This window comes from Marmota flaviventris, chromosome 3 (genome assembly GCF_047511675.1).
Source record: "Marmota flaviventris isolate mMarFla1 chromosome 3, mMarFla1.hap1, whole genome shotgun sequence".
Lineage (NCBI taxonomy): Eukaryota > Metazoa > Chordata > Mammalia > Rodentia > Sciuridae > Marmota > Marmota flaviventris.
The window spans coordinates 27,015,268-27,034,958 of NC_092500.1; the positions used below are offsets into that span (position 1 = coordinate 27,015,268).

Consider the following 19,691-nt stretch of genomic DNA (forward strand, 5'->3'; position numbering starts at 1 on the left):
CTGAAAGTCTGGCACAGAAGACACCCCTGATACAATATTATTATTTTTAAATTTTATTTATTTATTTTTTTGGTACTGGGGATTGAACTCAGGAGCACTCAAACACTGAACCACTTCCCCAGCCCAATTTTGAATTTTATTTAGAGACAGGGTCTCACTGAGTTGCTTAGCACCTCACCATTGTTGAGGCTGGCTTTGAACTCATGATCCTCCTGCCTCAGCCCCTGGAGCCACTGGGACTACAGGCGTGGACCATTGCAACCAGCCAGTGATACATTCTTATTGAATAAAAGGAGAAAGAACTCAGTAAAGAAATCCTTTGCCAAAGCTACATTGTGTCTTTGTGATAAGTGCCCCATGGTGAAACAAATGATGTTGAAACCTCTCTGTTGGGAGGAGGGATTTGGTAAGGAGCTTTTCTTTCTAGGTTTCTGGAATCTGGTCTTGAATAGTTTGGTCCTTCCCACCCATTATCCATTCTAGTCCCTTTTCCTAGGAACTGGGATCCTGCTTTCTGGTGACTTCTGTGGTGACATCTATGACCAAAAGTAATAGTATCAGCTTCCAAACTCCCTCAGGCAGGTGGTAGACTCATGTGAGCTTGTAGGTTGCCAATACAGTGGCCAATACTGCAGTGCTTTTCTTATTTTTACTTTTATAAGTGGGAACTTAAATAGCTCACAGCATGGTGATATTGAAATAACTTTTTTGGAGAGTCTAAAAAAAATATTTTTCATCCAGTCTCTGGCTCTTCGAGAGTGATTTTGAGGTAAATGTAAAAAAAAAAAAAAAAAAAGGAAGCTTCTTGATTATTCATTTTACAGACATTATTTCATGAATTCATTGGAATCAAAATGTATTGTAAGGAGAGCTTCCGCCATCTTCTCCCACTTGCAACCTATTCTGATTGTAAGCAGAAGAGTTATTTAACTGACTGTCACCAATGGAACCAAAATGACTTCATTCAATCTCAACTTGGCCAGAAGTCCGATTTTCAAGGGTTACCAGGAAGGTAATGTGTTTGTAGTCAGAGGAGAGAGAAGAAAATGGTTACAGCTGGTTACAAAACAAACATCAAGCCTCCGCCCTGTTTCTCATGTTACGAAGGCAAATAGGAAAGAAGCCAGGAGGGGGCGGGGGGATTGTAGCAGAGTGTGTTGGGTAAACACTATGGAAACTGGAGAATGTTCTGGGTCTCCACTTTTTCTTTTTTTTTTTTTCAATAGAAGAAACCAGTAAGGGAGGTGGCAGTTCAAGAGTGAACACAAGGCTCTCTGTTTACCAGCTTACCCCCACAGGTAACAGCAAACTCTGTCAAAGTTCCTGTGTGCCTGGGCCTTCTCACCAGCCTGAGCTAACACTCCAAGGCTTCTGTGGGGGAAACCAAGGTGGGAAGAACTGGCCACCTGTGGAGGCCGGGGGAAGGAGGGGAGTGGGGGGCAGGGTCACAAACTGACCTTTGGTTACAAAAGAAAAATAAGGCAGTGGTGTAAACTGAACAGGACCACAAAAGGGTAGTAAACACAGAAAGGACAGAGTGGAGAGTGTGGCGTTGGTAAGCTAACCCTGTTGCAACAGGCACTCACGCAATTTAGTGGTAAGAAACTTCTGGAAAGTTCCTCATTTAGTAAGCTGTTGTCACAGTATATTTTGAATTGTTTTATAGCAGTGTTTGTGTGTGTGTGTGTGTGTGTGTGTGTGTGTGTGTGTGTGTTAGGTGGACAAGACATTGGCAAATGAGTTTCATAGATAAATTTGCTGCTAGCTTGACTGAGGTAGTCAAGTTTAAAATAAAACACCGTCTTCACTTTGTTTCTGGCATGAACACTTTACTTTTGAGAATTCTCATGAAAAGTTTAGTGTCACCATTTGGCCACATCTAACAGCATCCGTATGCACATGTCCTTTGACTCTGCCTTTCTACTTTTAGAAATCCATTCCATAGTTCTATTCATATATATGTGCAAAAAATATGTGTGTGGGAGTAAAAATTTGGAAGCCACATTATGTCTATCAGGAGGGGCTGGGTAAATTATAGGACATTTATATTATAGTGCAGTTGCATAGATTTGCAGGAAACCCCTCAATGTGTGCTAAGTTTTGCTAAGGAACATAAGAGCATATGGAAGGGTGTGGATATGCAAATATGGTTGCACATACATTGGATATTTCTAGATGGATGCCCAAGAAACACAACAGTGAATACCTCTATGGAGAAGATTCCAGAGATCGATAGAAATTTACTTCTACTCTGTAACTGTTTGGCACTGTTTGAAATTTTTATTGGCCGGGTACATAAATCATTTTTAAAAAATTAATGGTAATATCATTCTCTCCAATTATGTAGGGTTTGCTGCTGGTGGTATCAGTCAGTGCTCAAAAGAACATACTGAAATATCTGGTCTGATTTCATGAACTAAAAATGGTTCAAAACTCCATGGAAGAAGGCATCTTTCAGTTAAGTGTATATTTGGGAAGACTATTTTGGTATCTAATGAATAATAGAGAACATTGATTTAAACTGCTGTTTTTGTGCCAGCAGTTTGGAAACCTAGGGAGCTGCGCCTCTGCCCAGGAAGTCATAGCAAAGGCCTTTTGATGTTGAGGGGCACCCTGCCTGAAAGCCTACAGAATCATTAATTAAAAGCCTCCAGCTTCTCTCCTATATTGCAATTCCATAGCTCTTACAGAGTCATTGCTGCCTTTCTCCTTTTGCCTGAGGATGTCAGAAGCATGTTAAGAAGGATAAACACCCACTGATTTATTTACATTAAATAATACCCTGCTCACTCCCAGCAGCCAATAAAATCAGTGGGCTTTGGAAACCAGTCACATGACAGCACCCTAGCAACTCCTTTCTGAAGTAGGGTTCATGGCTGGAAAAATAAGTACAGAAGAGCAGCCAACACACATTCTTTTATGAGACCTGCCACTGAATCAACCCTGGGTACTCTGGGGGAGGGTTCATGACAGTGGGAACTTTATTTAACCTTTCTATTAATGTTTCTATTGGCCTGTGTTATCTCTTGCAATGTCAAGTGCACGGTTAATTAACCCTTTCTTGGCCTATGCCACCTCTCTTTTCAGATTGTAAGCTCCTTAAATGCTAGATTGGAGTTACTCATTCATTCATTTACAGCCCAGATATTTAATGCCTACCTGCTACAGGTGTGAGCTTTTGCTAAGCCCTGGGCGGTGCAAAGAAGAGGAAGACATACTCCTTGCTTCTGGGACGCTCACAATCTTCTAGAAGTCTCTTCCCAGTCTGATGATCTTATTCAGAACTGGGTCTTCCAAGGTTATTGGCACAAAAATCACTCAGGAAGTCACTGAACAAACCCTGGTTGATTGAGAAGGGGTTCAGGCTGTGAACCCAGAATGGTGTCATGAGACTACGGTGTGCCGTACATTTTTGCTGATGAGCTCTGAGTAAATTACCAGACAATTTCTCCAGACCTCTTGGATATTTAGAAATTTAATTCCTTCCTTTCTTAGATCCTTTCTGGATCTGGGAATGGAATTTCTTTTAGGGTTGAGGACAGTTATTCTGGCCCCACAGTAACTTGGGCTACACATTCTTTAGGAAGTAGGCTTGCTTTTCATATGGACAAAAAAAATTTTCACCAACAAAGGGGCACAGGAAAGGGGAGGAAGTCAAGGAAAGCAACATTTCCTGAGTGCCCACTCATGGCTTCCCCTCATTTAGTGAACTACCACCCCAGGAAAACAGCAACACTCATGTGCAAAGAGATGTGCATTTAGGTTTGGGTCTAGGGGTCAGTGGGTGATATATCACCACACACACACACACACACACACACACACACACACTCATACACACACGTGTATATAATTATGCTGTATTTATAATTTAAAATTAAATGACTTATAAACTACTCTGCTATGAGCCTAAAGAATTAGAAGCCACGATCTATGCCCTCGAGAGTGCAAGAGAGAGAGAGAGAGAGAGAGAGAGAGAGAGAGAGAGAGAGAGAGAGAGAAACAGAATAAGAAACACATTCAAAGTTAAATAGCCACATGAAAATTATGTAACAGTACAGAGAGGATTTTAGAGCTGGCTGGATTCACAGAAAACATTTAAACCAGAGTTTCCTAAAATAGTGTGTAAACATCATTGATGGCATGAAAGATGATTTGAATATAAACAGCTTAAAATTTCATTAGGCATTTATTTTAACATGCATTAGAAAAATCTAGACCTAGCATATCAAGCCCTTGTGTACATGAATATTACTGCTTACTTTGAGGTTACCAAAAAGATTTAAAGATTATCTAAAGGAAAGTATTAAGTAAGTAGCTGTATAGAAGATGTGGAACAGGGACATGGCAAAGAGTCTGCAAGTGTCATTCGAATGGCCTGAGTCTGGGAGAGGCAGACCAAATTCAATCTCTGGGATGAAGAGAGGTTCAGCTAGTTGCTCAAGGTCACGGAGCTAGTGGAGATCATAGACCAGAAAGTGGTCATCTGACTGATCCTCTGCTCCCACATCCTCCTTCACTCACTACTTCCTATTTTGCAGATGAGGAAATTGTAATCTGAATAACAAGTTGCCTCTTTTGAATATGACTATCACAAAAATCTGACTGCAAAGTAGAAAGCATTGAATTGGCTTCATGAAAAATGAACTTTAATATTTATAGAGTGCTTACTATGCATGCCAGTATTACAAAGATTTCATACATAATAATTTATGGTAATCCCCACACCATTCTGTGGGATGCACTTAGATTATTTCTACCATCTCTCTTGTCATATGAGCAAAACAAGGAACAAAGATCAAGTAGCTTTCTTAGGTCACTATTTGCATAGATGGGATTTGAACCCAGGTAGTCCAGCTCCAGAATTTGTCCACTCAACCATGACCACATTCCTCACCAATAAGTGAAGAGGTGAAAGGGCAACTTGTTTACCTGGTGGCATTGCAAAAACTCTGTTCAGACAATATGGTACGTTCCTGTCCCCTCCTGCCTTGAATTTTCCAACGGGTGCCTTGCTCCACTCTATGGAACGTGTGGGTTTTCCACACCATCACTTTTCAATGTGCAGAGATTCTTGAGAGGAATCCCTGAGCGCCAAGAGCAATCCTTTTATAAAGACAATGTGAGTTTACTATGATGAGAACTATAAAGAAACAGTCCCACCTCCAAGGTTGAGAGGCAAAGTATCCATAGGTGGTGACTGGATGGAGAGGTAGTTGGGGGACATGGTGGGGCTGAGAGTGACAGGAGAGGAGGCTCAGGGAGGACTAGCCCAGTGCTCCACAGGAGGCCACCAGGTGTTGAGAAAGCCCTGCTGGGTGCCTAGCACTTGGCACGGCACCTGGTATGGAGCAGGTGCTCAGAGCTATGTGGAGTGCATGGGAGCCTGGGTGCAAACAGAGCCCAGCAGGGAGGCGGGCAGCAGGGCAGAGACTGGAGGTGAGAGAGCACCGAACACACTTGACCTACTTTATAACTTCGCTCCAGGTAAGCCCTAGGAGGACAGCACAGTGCCAAATTTCCAGTCAACAGACAAAAGACCTTTGCCCAAACCACAGACAGCATTCCTGCTGTGGCTGGAACTTTGAGGAAGTCCGCTTTGTGTTGGTTACCCTTCAAAGGAGCCCCTGTTCAGGCTTCTGGCCCACTCTGCCTTAGCGTGACAGTCTCCGTTCTTCCTCCCTGCAGGGTGCTTCAGGGTAGGCCACGGCCATCTGGGACCTGTCACCAGCCTCCTCTGCACTGGTGCCACAAGAGGATCAGCCTGTGGCACTTCTGTCTATCTCTCCAGCGGGTGCTGACAGCCAAGCCATTCCACACACCTTTGGGACAAAGCACTGCCCAGCAGCCAGGGCCAAGTTCAGAGCCTGAACATTCTTTCACAGGCTCGGCGGAGAACCTGGAGGGCCTGATGGCACATTATAGAAGCTGCACGTTGGGGACAAACCACTGATGGGCAGACCCTGGTGCTCCTGGAATTGCGTAAGCTGTATGTACTTGTGAAGTGTCACAACGCGACTCCGCGTCTCTATCAAAAATGTGAGAAGGCCACCCTGCTCACACTCAGACTGCACAAAAGCTCTTCGCCACCAGGTGGTTAAGGCCACTTGATCAGGCTGACAGGAGGGACAGGCCACCTTACTGTAGCTCTTGGCCCGGTGAGCCGAACACTCAGTACCTTGTGGCCCACTAGTCTTAGGCAGCAAAGGCCTCTGATAAAATGTCCTTTTTGCGTGTTTTTCCTGGCAGTCTCGTTTTGGGTTATAAATGGCTCATTATTTCCATCCCATAGATCCACTCTTGCCTGTGTTACGTTCTCTTCTTGTTTTCTGAAATAACTGAAAGGTTGGTAAAATCATGGCTGGCAGACCCCGTCTGTACTGACCTTGAGCAGAGGCCGAATCTCCACATGGCTCACGCCATCTAAGGTTGATCCCATGTGGGAGAGGTTGGCTGCAGAGGCCTCCCGAAAGCAAGGGCTATAATTATATTTACACTAAAGTACTTGGTGCCGTTGAATGCCAGGAAGTAGCATGGACCTTCCCCTCACTCGAGCCCTGCAACCTTTCCAGAGGACATTGGGCAATGGTCAGAGGTTGTGAAGTTGGAACAGTGTTGTGCCCAGATAGATCATTTTCCCTGCAGGGCAGCTTGGAGGCAAATTTTATTAAGTATCAAGTAGCTGACCCAAAGCAGTATAAATAGCAAGAGAGCACATGACCAACCAGGAATGAAGGTGGCTGGAGCGCAGGCCGGAGGTCTGTTACATGCTTATTGACAGCACTTGCTCACTGGTGTCTGTCCCACAGCCATCAGGGAAGGTTGGAGAACCACACAGACCGAGATGTTAAAGCATAATCTCAGGGGGAAAAAAAGAAAAAACAACACTTACTTTTGAAAGTTGGACCCCATAGTTAACCCACAGAAAAGACCTAAGAATGGATTGGAGGTTGAGTGACATTTGGAAGTAGAGACCCAGGCCACCCACGTGAGAGCCCAAGGCAAGCATGAAAACCTGGTTTATATTGGGTAGGGACTGTGAGCAATCACAAATAGGCAAAAGGGACCCAAGTTTGAATTTTTCAAGGGAAGGACAGAGAGAATTTCAATTCAGGTCTGTTCTCCCCAGCATTCCCCACCTTTGCTTTAGGATACACCACATGGTGTACAAGGGCAGAAGGACAGGGCCACAGATGACTGTCAGGAGAGGCCATTGAGCTGCTGCAGGACAGTTTTCATACCCGGCTGTTTCTTGTATGTCCTGGGTCCACTGGCCAGAGCTGTTGACACCTCACAAGAGAATCTGTGTTCCTACAACGATGGGAGAAGGTTCTGGGGAGGAATGGTGTTAGTGGGATGCAGAGTGGAAGTTGCTGAAAATTTCTACTCAGAGATGACAAATGGCTAAGGCATCCTTAGCCCTGCCCCAACTTCCTGTATGCCTCGTAAGGGAAGATGTCTGCTTCTTCCAGATCTAAATTCCAAAAATATTTTGAGAGGTGGCAGTATTATTATCATCGGTCCTGTCCCCTCTTTGGGTGAGGATTAAACTCAGGGCCTTGCACGTGTTAGGCAAGTGCTCTACCACTGAACTACATCCCCAGCCCTTTTGTAAGTTTTTTATTTTGAGACAGGGTCTAGCATATTTACTGAGGCTGGCCTAGAACTTACAGTCCTCCTGCCTCAGCCTCCAGAGTCACTGGGATTGCAGGCATGTGCCACTGAGACTGGTTTTTATCTGACCTTTTTAAAGAAGACAAAGGTCACCTACATACATCACTTCTTGTATGTTTATTGGAAATCTGAATCTTTACTTTGTATCTAGAGCAAAGACATAAAGGCCATGAACTTTCGGAGGCCATAAGGGGCTGATGCAGGCAAGGGATTCTTCAGAGGATGTGGGGGATGAATGAGGCTCTGACTCCCTTTCCCAGACTCACCTTTGCTGTTGGCTTCCTACTCAATATTCACTCTGCTTCTTTTCTCCTCCGTAAAACAACTCCAAAGTGGCGATGTGCCTGGCTAAAAGACAGCATTCCCAGCTCCCTTACGGTAGGGATGGCTAAGGAAACCTAAGGAGATATTTTTGGGTGGTCAGGCTTGCCAGAGAAAATATAAGGCACCCAATTGAACTTGAATTTTGGTAAACAGTGAATAATTTTTGATTCTAAATATACATATGAATCTCTCATGTAATATATTTGTATTTTTATTTGCCAAATCTGGCAAATCTATGTGCAGGGATTCTGGGAAATAGGCTAAGACACTCTTTTTTGTCCTTATTTTCCTTTCTCTTTTTTCCTGGGACATGGATGGGGTTACTGGGGTTTCAGCAACCACCTCGAGTCATGTGATTAAAGATAGCAGAAGAGAAAAAAAAGAGAGGACTTGAGTGTCTCATGACTGTGTAACTACAGTGTTATTTATGTGTGAGAATCAACCATTGATTCACTTTAGCCATTAGCTGTGCCTCTGTGATTTGTAGTCAGTTGCTATTTGTAGCCAGTTGCTCTGATATAGCAATAATGAAGTGCGTATTGTTGTTTTTCATGTTTGGTTGAGTCTGTTTACCTTATGCATTTTGCTTTTGCCTCTTCTGGAACAAAACCATTCTACTTTTACTTACTATATGTTGTAGTTGAACCCAATACCTTTATCTATCTATCTATCTATCTATCTATCTATTTATTTATTTTTTGTGGTGCTGAGGATCGAACCCAGGGCCTCGCATGTGCTAGACGAGCGCTCTATTGCTAAGCCACGACCCCAGCCCCTACTTACTATATTTTTTAAGGACCCCACGAGAGATGGACAGTGTTCCTTGTATCCTGTGACATGGCACCCTTAACATGTACTTCTACAAGGTGTTATTATCTATTTTGTAGGCTGAATTTACATGTTTTGAATGATTGCTGCAGATAGTAATAATAATAATAATTCTAAGAATAGTTCTTATCTTTGAACAAAGATTTGGCCTGAAAACTCAAGTCCTAGAAAAATGATGCTCTGAAACCTTAGAACCATATTTTAAAACAACATTAACAGCATCACTTACATGCTATCAAGATTAGCTAAGGATGATCAGGTGCACAGGAAAATCTAATTTGTATAGTAGTGCATCAATAATTCAGGAATCATGGGAAATCTGATACCTTCCACTTCATTAGCAAGTCAGCTGCTATGAGCAGCCACAGGAAGGTATTCTGGGAGGTGGAGAGGGCTGCAAAGGTGGCCTCTTTGCATATAAGCCCAGGCTAACTGGCTGAGCATAGCTCATTGTCCATGGAAAGAGCAGTTACTTGGGCTATGAACTGTATAAACGCCTGCCCTCCCCTTGTGCAGTGGAATCTTTTGAAGGTTAAGTAACAGTAAATAATCAACCAAGATTTCTCAGATTAGCTGCATTTACCTTTCTCTGAAAAAAAAAAAATTTTTTCCCCCTATGAAGATGAAACAACTTTGGAATGAGAGCTGTATTTCCTTCTAGAACTCCCCATTCAGACCTTCAGAGAGCAGGATCAGACCTGGCCTGGCTGGCAGAGACTGCCTACGGGACATGGCTAGGCTTTGTGATGTGGGTGAGGGGCCATAGGGTTAGAATTTAATGGAAGTGGGGAGAGAAAACTCCCACTTCATTTCATGAGTTTCCACACAGGCCTTCTGGCACCATCTGTCAGCAGGGAAGGGGCCTGCAGAGTCTTGCCCTTCGTCCCTCACTGGGGGTACAGAGAGTCTGGGAGCCAGATCCCAGAGTATGAGCTATATTACAAACCACAACAGCCTCAACTAACTCAAAGGAAAAAATAATACACAAATGGAGAGAGATCAGCCTACCAGACCAGGCCTTGGAGTCTATCATAGGTCATGATGTCATGGTGGTTAGCTCAGAAGAGATGATGGATGACACCATTTGTGTCTAAACCAGAGATGCAAATAAAAGTTGCACAGAAATGAGTTGGGAGGAGGAAAACCAAAGCAAATCTGTTTATTAGTAGTATACTTACAATGTAAAGGGGGGAAAAGAACATATTTCTTTTGTCCAGGGCATATTGATTTATATTGACTATCTAATCAGCACACATTTATTGAACTTGTGTGCTGGGCATTGTGCAAACTGACAGCATGCACCTGTTTTTACAGAGCTGGTGGTAGAAGGGGTAACAATGTCTTTGACCTTCCCAGGAAGGTTAGAATTCTACAGGATTCCTCTGTTCCTCAGGCTGGGTAAGAAAAGAGCACAGCCAAAGCCCGTCACCTCTCTTGTGCTGCAATCGCTTAAGATAATGACAATTGCTGTTCTAAACAAAAGTGTAATAATATGTTGGTAGGACAGTTTGCAATGTTTTCTCCTCCTCCTTCTCCCCCCATCTTCTTTCTTTTAATAGGCTTATTATAAGCCCTGTAGCAAAGGTTAGAAGACCATTTCATGTTACAATTTCTTTCTCTGTTACTAAATAATCACACGACTTCTGGTGAAGTCCTTTAACTTCTCTGGAATGAAGTTTAAACATTCATAGAATGAGATGGTTAAAAAGCAAGAGAATGGTTTAATGAAACCTGGTTTAGGATAAGCAGTAAGAGGAGGTTAAGAGGGAAGCACTACTTACTAGTCACCTGCAAATTGCATAACTTGGGCTATTAAACATCTTGAAGTTTTAGTCTTCTTATCTGAGAAATGAGGATAATGTGGTATTTCTTGCGAAGGGAAAAATGGACTAATAGGTTAGACACCTGGTTCAATGCATGCAGGGGACAACAAATGTCCCCTTGTGAGTGAAGCTATTTTTATCCTATGAAAATATTGACTCCTTGATTTATTGTTCATATGCACACATGCCTGGATATGTGTATTAATGTACATATCATTGCTGATATCTAAGTGGTTATTTGGGAAATATCAACATATTGGGGGCACAAAGGTGAAATGGATTTGGTTTTCCTCCTAAATAGTACTTTCCACAGTTCTATGCTAACCCCCTTTTCTATCCCTCATCAACAGATTGTAGAAATCTGCAGATTTGAAAGGCGAAGCCCATGAACTTTGAATCTTGCTCTGGTTCAAAGCTTCCCTCCTCCTGTCTATCCATGTTTCAGTTTCCCCAGTGGCTTTGGCAAGGAGGAGCAAGGGGGAAGGGACCATCACCCCTTACCTGCCCAGCTGTGGATGCTATATCTCCAGAGAACATGGTTGGCATGCTGGTGCTTCTGTGTTGCAGGCACCAATGGCTGGTAGCAAGCACATTGTGGGTCTTTGGAGGGCCCTATGGGTCTCCTGAGTGTACATGTCAGTAACCTGGAACCCTCCTCATGATGGACTTCCTCTACTTGTCTCAGCTCTTGCCATAGTCACTACCCTCCAGCCAACTCATCTTGACAGACCATGGCTTGATCTCTCTAGTGTCTAGTGATTTATTTGCATAGTTTTATCAGGATTTGGAAATATGTTCTATGAATGCAGCTTTTGCCCTTGGATGCTCATAACCTAAGCAAATAACCCATGTCGTTTGTTTCTTCTGCCATTTCTAGGCTACCCTCCTGTTGGTCATTGTTCATGCATGTCCCTGGGTTCCCTCATTTGGCACGAGGCTGAAACCATCATGGTCCACTTCTGGAATGCATTTTCTGTTTCTCACCTGCATGGTGAGTGCCTTCAGACAAGGACTGAGCTTTGTACTTCTCTGCTTCAACATCGGCTAGAACAGATTTTACATACTGAGCCTCCATTGCTGTTCGTCCATCATGTGACCCATCCTACAGTTTCCCCACAAACTCCAAGCGCCTCCTTACCACATGCAAGGACTTGGTGGTGGTTCTCAAGAAATTGCCATTCTAGTTGGTAAGGGAAGCAGACAGAAAGAGCTGAGATGAGCTGGTGACACCTTCTGCTCCTGCACCATGCGATCCTGTTCTCTTCTATCCTCTCTGCCCCAGTCTGTTTGATATTGAAATGGAAAGATGGTGAGAATAGAAGCTGGTAGACTGGCAGTCAAGACTTGACATGAAACATCTTCAGCAGTCATTTGATAAGTGTTTGCACTGTGAAGTGTTCTAGCAACCTCATAACTCACACTGGCAACTCCTATAAACACCCTCTCTTCTGTTTTCCTTCACTCTGCAACTTCTCATTCCACCATTGATGGATTAACTCAGTTTAGTGTTTATCAGATGGACTCAGTGCCATTCTTATAGAGACCAAGTCAAAAAGAACAAACAATTATTTATCAAATGAATGCCATTTAAAAGTATTGTGCTGGTCATAGTATTAGGCATAAAGAAGAAATAAGCTGTCACTTTTGCTCATCCTTCATTGACTGATCCATTTATTTTGTCTTTGCACCAAAGATTTGTGGTATCTTATAGCAGGAAGATATTTCCAGTGCTAGTTCTATTAATTAATGCTTTTTTTTCCCTCCTGTGTTTCAAGCTTTATCACCAATAATTGGCTCTTGCAATAGGATCTGAACTTCTTAGAGCATTGGCCTCCCTAAGGAAAACCCAGTTACCCCGACCTGCAATTAACTCAATCTATAGCATTCTTTCTCCTTTATTTCATAAGCAAAGCCCTAGAGCTCATGGTCTACACAGTGACCCACTCCCCCTACCCTGTGGACTTCTCAACCCACCACTCTGCTTTCCATGCACTCCATCAAAATCACACCTGCTAAAGTCAAGGTGACTGACCAGTTGCCAAATGCAATGTGTGATCTTCAGTCCTTGACTTAGTTGACATCTCTCCACATTCAATTTTGCCAATGGTTTCCTCCTCCTTGAAACTTGCTCTTCCTTAACACCACCTTATCTTGATTTTTTCCTCACTCCTACATCCTCCCTTTCTCTATCCTGTTGCAGCAGACTTTTCTTCTGTTTGTGGCTTAAATAGGGCTGTTACCCAAGGTTCCATACTTAGCTCTATTTAATTCTCATTCTACACCCTATTGCCAGGAAGTCTCACTTGTACCTGTGACTTCAGCTGTAACCTATGTACTATATCTACAATAACAACATCATTCCATTTGTGAGGGCAGAACCTTCATGACCTACCTCTTCACCCCTTAAAGTTTCTGCCTCTCAACACTGTTGCTTTGGGATTGTCTTAGTTTGTTTTCTGTTGCTGTTACTCTATTTAAATACTTGATATTAGGCAATCTATAAAAGTTGTTTTTGGCTCATAGTCCTAGAGGCTGGGAAGTTCAAGAGCATGGTGTGAGGCTCCTGGGGAGGCCTCCTGCAGCTTAAACACATGGCAGAAGGCAGAAAGGCAAGGGGGTGCTTGTGGAAGAGAGAAAAGGGAGTCCAGGCTCCTGCAATAGCTCACCCATTCCTTCAAGAAAGATACCAGTTCATGCAATGAAGGCTCTGCCCTCATGAAATACCACCATGAAGCCTCACCTCCAACACTATCACAATGACAATCAAATATCAAGTTTCAGAGGGGGAAAACATATTTGAACTGCAGCAGGAATTAAGTTTCCAACACACGAACTTTGTGGTACTCATTCAAACCATAGCATGATATGACCAGTCTTTACATTCTTTATTTCATTTAATCCTCATCCCAACCCACTAAGTTTGACAAAGTTACTGCCCCATTTTACAGTGGAAACAGGGACTCTCAAAAAGGAAAGAGCTTGCCCCTTCCTCCCCCACACATCTAGTGAGAAACCACCTGCATTTTGATCTCTACTTCTTTTTGTGAAATTGAGCACTTCCCATGTGCTACATGCAATATTAAGCTTGTTTCAGAAAAATTTTTTCAACCCTTCAAAAGTTGTTGTTATTATTATAACCAACTGAAACTAAGACTCAATGAGAAATTGGCCATGCTCATGTGGCCAAAAAGTATTGAAGACTGGGAACACATGTGTTCCATCTGTTTTATCTCCCCAAACTAGCACAATACAGACAAACAGGAGATGTTGCTTAATAAATAGTGTTAGGTAAATTAAGGAATACCGTGCATAAATATAAAACAAAATGTAGGGGCTGGGGTTGTGGCTCAGTGGTAGAGCAATTGTCTAGCATGTGTGAGGCACTGGGTTCAATTCTCAGCACCACATATAAACAAATAAATAAATAAAGGTACATTAATACTAATAAAAATATTTTTAAAAATGTAAGAGATAGTATAGTGTGAGTTGAAGCATGTGGCAAAGTCTGGGGGTGAAAAATGGAAGAGAATGATGAGTAGGAAAATAAATGGCTCTTTCCTTTAGTGTTTTTGACCAGAAAGCTGGGGTGTGGTTCAGTGGTATAGAGCTTGCCTAACATGTACAAGCTCAATTTCCAGCAAAACACACAAACTCACAAACACACACACACACACACACACACACACACGAGCTCTTGACCTAAGACTTGTATATCCTGGAAAGGGTCTAGAATACTCATGAAACTTAGGAGATTAAAAGAAAAAATTCTGGTGCACTTTTGTGTCTTGAAATAATTTAAAAATAATTTTGAAGCAATTTTAAAAATAATTTGTTGGCAAGTTTTTCTTTTGAAATTTAGAAAATACAGAAAAATACAGATATACATAGCCTCCATTCATATTCTTCCCACTGTTTTTAAAAAATACAAATACCGGTCTTTTTTTTTTTTCTGTTGATTTATATTTGTGTTACTGAAGAGCAAACCCAGGGCCCTGTGTATGTAAGGCAAGCACTCTACCACTGAGCTGCACCCCAGCCCCATTGATATATTCTTAAAAGCACCCAAGAAATACACAAATGAAATGTTCCCTTTGCACCATATTCTTTAAAAATCTGCCATTAGTCAGGCGCAGGGGTACATGCCTGTAATTGCAGAGACTTGAGAGGCTAAAGCAAGAAGATTGCAAGTTCGAGGCCAGCCTCAGCAACTTAGTGAGACCCTAATCTCAAAACTTAATAAAAGGGCTGGGGATATAGCTCAATGGTAAATCATCCCTTCATCCAATCTGCAGTACCAAAACTAAAACAAACAAACAAAACCCCCAAATAATAGTAATCATCATCGTCATCATCATCATCATCTGTAAAAAGTTTAAGAATTGTTATTCTCTGGTAGATTGTCATTAGCATTGCATATGACTGAGCCTGTATGTTCAAGTCTGTTCTGACCCTCTGTATTATGGGTGATAGTATGCTTAGAGCTTCCTGTGGGTGTCTGCTGGGGCACAGTTACAATTGATAACAGCCCGAGCAGCTACACTGCTATCCTGATTTAACCCCAGGGACTTAAGTGTGTTTTCCTTAGTTCAGAATTTAATTCCTTTATTGGGAAACAACCATGGTTACTATCTTACCCACTTTGTCAAACATATATACATACATATATATGTGTATATAATAAATATATATAAATAAGCAAATAAACATTCAGAGAGGACAAGAAGGTCATTTAGCTTAAAATTTGTGAAAGGAAGGCATTTCTGCTCTGATAGAAATAAGAATGCATTTCCTCATCCCATTTGGGATCTGCATGAAGTGCATCATCCAAAACAAGGATGTATTCTTTCCTTTCAGGGAATATTTACTACATCCACAAAATTTTTCCTTCTTTCCTTCCTTCCTTCCTTCCTTCCTTCCTTCCTTCCTTCCTTCCTTCCTTCCTTCCTTCCTTCCTTCAGTGGTGCTGAGGATTGAACCCAGGGATTCATATACACTAAGCAAGCACTCTATCACTCCATCACAAACCTAGTCCCCCCCCCCCCCCCAATTTTTACCTTTGGAAAAATATGACAATATAATTTATTTAAAGCACACTATTTTAAATTGTTCAATGGATATTTACATATGCATCCATGTATGTGTGCTATTACTGGTAAATATATATATGGCTCTTATTTGTATCAGGACATTGAGTGAGAATAAAAAGAAGTAGAGGATGACTCTAGACTGAGGGAAGCCCTGTGTCAGGCACCTGCAGGGCCCCTCATCCAGGCTATCTAGTTTGATATTTGGATAGGCACAATGAGGTCCATTAATTGTCAAGGTAGCTGAGTAATTTGTCCATGGTCACACAGTTAGACAGAATTTGAAACTAGGTCGCTTTGGCACTGTTAGACAATTGCCAACAAACCCTGGTATACTTGCTTAACTTGGGCTTCCCTGACCTCAGAGCCTGAGATATTTTATTTGAAAAGTGATAGCACAGAGGAAGACTGAGGCACAAGGACAGCTGTGAGACAGGGAAGGAGGGAAGAGCTATTGGTTTGGCCTCTACTGCAGATAGCTTCTGGACCCCTTTGAGGAGCCCTGTACATGGCATCTCAATAGTGCTTTCTGGAAAACCAAGGCAGGCACTATGCATCCATTGCTTCCGTCATCTGTTGGTCGAGGGTGGTCCCAGGTCATTAGCTCCCCTCTGACATCTGGATTGTAATGTGCACATACCAGGCAATTTCCTGTGGGCATATTGCATGCACTGGACATGGAGAAGTCCTGGGACAGAAAGCAACAGGTATGTGGTGGAGTCCCAACTAAGACACAATTAGATTGCACTTGTGTAAAGCTGGACAAAGACTACACGACCCCCTCCCCCCCCCCCCACACACATACACCTAGAGCAGTGGCTGCAGTAGAAGACGGGGCTGAGAGGAGAGGAAGAGGTGTGGGAGCAGTATCCAGTACACAAACCAAGAGGGTTCTGGTAATGTAGACCCAGATTGGGAAACAGTTTTCCAGTAACATGCCTCTTCTTGTGGCAGAGATTTCAACCTGAACCCACATCTATTCTTCTGCTGGAGTTCATGTCTGGGCATGTTTGAGAAATTAATGGGGCAGACCTAAGAGAGTCTATTTGTATGCATTTGTGTGCATGACTTCTTTGTTTTTTCCTGAGGGAAGGGGAAAGACATTTCTATGTCTAAGAACTTGGAAAGAGATACAGGGGAAATAGAAGGGCCAAGTGGTAAGTACTGCATAGCAAGGCCTGAACTCAATGGAAAAAAGCAGCTCAGGCAGAAAGGGAATGATCTATTTTATAAGGGATCTGATGCCTTGATATCCAGCAGCCTAAGCTCTTTAAAAACCCAGGTGATAAAGTGTGATCTAGAAGCCGGGGAGTTGGCGCTCTTCCCACTTCTGCATGGTTCTGTAGAGAAGATGGAATGTTTACAAGCAATAAACACAGTGTGGGTACTTGCAAGATTGTTGTTCCATGTGCTCTGGTTTCCCTGTATGTTTAGAGACTAAGGAAGAGTTGTTAGGGATGTTAGCAACTATCATAACTGGGGAACTGAACCAGCCTTCAGAGATGGCTCAGGGGTGGTCCAAGCAGTGGGGGACAGGAAGAAGGGTTGACAAGTGAGCAGAGCAGGATGCAGGGGTAGCTAGCACTAGGTAGCCATTTAAGATGGAGACCCAGTCATGGGAACTGGGAAAGGGGTTGTATCAGAGTAGAATAAAGTAATATTCAAGGCCCTGAAGAAACAGCATATGGAATAGGAATCCAAGATGTAGCTCAGGAAGGCATGGGGGCGGAGCCAAATATAATCTAAAGCATATGTAAATATAAGGCAACCAGGGCAGAATCTGGTTACGGAAAACACCCAGCCTTGGGATGGACTGGTCTGAGGCTCCATCTGCTTTCTCTGCCTGGAGTGTGTCTGAAAGGTAAAAAGGCTGTTTACTAGTTAAACGGGCAAGTGGGCAACAGGGTAATGAGTCAAACAGATCTTCACAGTTATCAAAAAGTTCCCTGTGTCTGAATCTGCTAACCAGTAACAGGGATCTGGTTATTAAATTAAAATTTGTTTGCAACAGGGCTTGTAAGAAAGGACTTCTTCTGTTGAAAGAACTGCTTTCTTTTTTCTTTTTTTTTTTCAGAATCTCCCAATTTCCCAGAGAAGTCAGCATGTGACCTAGTCTACTCAATCAGAATAATCCATCCTCATGGCTTGGGATAGGCAGGGAACCCTGGAAGGCTCAATCAGATTATGTCCAGATTTGCTATTTAGGTGCTTAGTGAGAAAATAGGGCCTTCCCTCATTTTGGGATCACAAGCTATAAAGATAATTTAGATTAAAATTGCTTCCTGTTCCCTTTTCCAGATGCATGGGGAAAAGCATGTGTAAAAGAGAGAATGAGTCCAATATTAGGAAAGAGTCCCAAATGAAGAGAGAGATGAGGATTGACTACAGAGAGACAGGGTCCTGAGGTCTTGGACCCTGAATCCAGCCATGCCTGAAACCAAACAAGCCCTGTTCTTTCATGAACCAATAAATTGATTTTATTGAAGCCAGTTTTAAGCCAAGTTCAGCTGAGTTTCTCAAGCTTGCAATGAAAGGAGATCACATGAATACATTTGCCTTCTTAAGATTTCACAGCAGTTAATAGCTGCTGTGTCCACTTACAGCTAGTCTGAACTTTAGAGGTTGCCTGGAAAACACTTGCTCAATTCTAGTCTCTGTTGCTCTTCACCAGGACACTGACCACTTGAGAGCGTGAATGTCTAGTGCTCCCTCTCTGGCAGAAGCCAGGTGATATCAGACCCGTGTCACTGCATAGCACTGCTTTCAATGTATACTTATTCTTTGGAGAGACTGAGCATACGTGGTCTTTTCAGACTGAGGATAAAATTGCCAGCCCTCTCCTCTTTGTATCACACCTATAATTCAAATTCTGACCTTTCTCCGGAAACTGGATGCTGGTTTTTATTTTCTGTTTGAGGGCTCAATGCTCAGCTCACACTCAACAAGTCTGAAACAGCACTCAGCACCCTCTGGTGCTATTGATGGCAGTCCTACTATGCCGGTCACCTGCCCTAAAGCAGTTCAGGAGAGGCCAACTCAAAATATGTCCCTTTGGTGTATCAGTTACTTTTTGCTGGAGGCCTTTGAGAAAGATGCAAGAAGAGCTTTCTGACCTTCCACCTTTCTTACCTAAGAAGATAATATCCCCTGATCTAGGGCCTCTCCCTGTGCCAGTAAGAGAAGAGCATCCTTATCCACAAAGATTGGGGATCAACTCTGACATGGATCTGTATGAATTTACTAAAATAGCCCTCATCTTCCACAATCCCCCATATATTACCTAGTGACTTCCCCACAATTTCTTAGGACCAGTGTGGCATCCTTGTTATGGTGGTTGAAGGTAGAGGAGAAAACAGCTTTCTTTCTCTTTTCCCACAGCAGGGAATCAGACAACTGCAACATTAGCTTCCCCAGTTTCCCTTGCAGCTATGCATGACTTGAGTTCTGGCCAAAGAGAGTAAGGAGGGTGTGACAGGGTGGAAGCTATGGGAAAGTATTTTAAAAGTAGGATGTGCAGGAATGCTCTCCTTGGGCTTCCTGCCTCCCCGTTTTTCTTCTTTGGGAATGCACAAGAATACTCATGGGCATAGCAGCCATCCTGGCACCATGAGACCCTGAGAATAAGGATATGTCCACAGGATGGCAGAGAACAAAGACAGAAAGAACCCTGTTTCCTTGATGATGTCATCTGACTACCGTGAAGCTGTGGGCTATTTTTCCCCACACTCCTTATTGTACAAGACAAAACCAAAAAAACAAAACTCTACTTGAGTAATGTCATTATTAGGTTTCCTATTGATTGCAGCTGAATCAAATGCTACAGTCATCTGTTAGGAATATTAAGTGTAATTCTAAAGAAACAGAATTTTTCTATAAGCACTTTTTATAAGAAATTCAGGGGATGCTGTATCAGAAAACCCTCTCCTTTGGCTGTAAGTATCCATACTCCTGGAGGCTC

At 42.7% G+C, this 19,691-nt stretch overlaps 2 long non-coding RNA genes across 2 annotated transcripts in view; one reads left to right on the top strand and one right to left on the bottom strand.

The window, feature by feature from the left end:
* Window positions 1-7,210, bottom strand: part of LOC114107047 (uncharacterized) — a 23,085-nt gene extending 15,875 nt beyond the window's left edge. The window contains exons 1-2 of the long non-coding RNA XR_003585284.3: window positions 7,140-7,210; window positions 6,726-6,859 (exon numbers count right to left, since the gene is read on the bottom strand). This is a non-coding gene — a long non-coding RNA (uncharacterized lncRNA). The remainder of the gene's footprint in view (window positions 1-6,725; window positions 6,860-7,139) is intronic.
* LOC114107003 (uncharacterized) lies at window positions 1,217-12,290 on the top strand. Its single transcript, XR_003585273.2, has 3 exons — window positions 1,217-1,298; window positions 2,348-5,989; window positions 11,527-12,290. It is a non-coding gene; the product is annotated as an uncharacterized lncRNA (long non-coding RNA).
* Window positions 12,291-19,691: the final 7,401 nt, after the last annotated feature.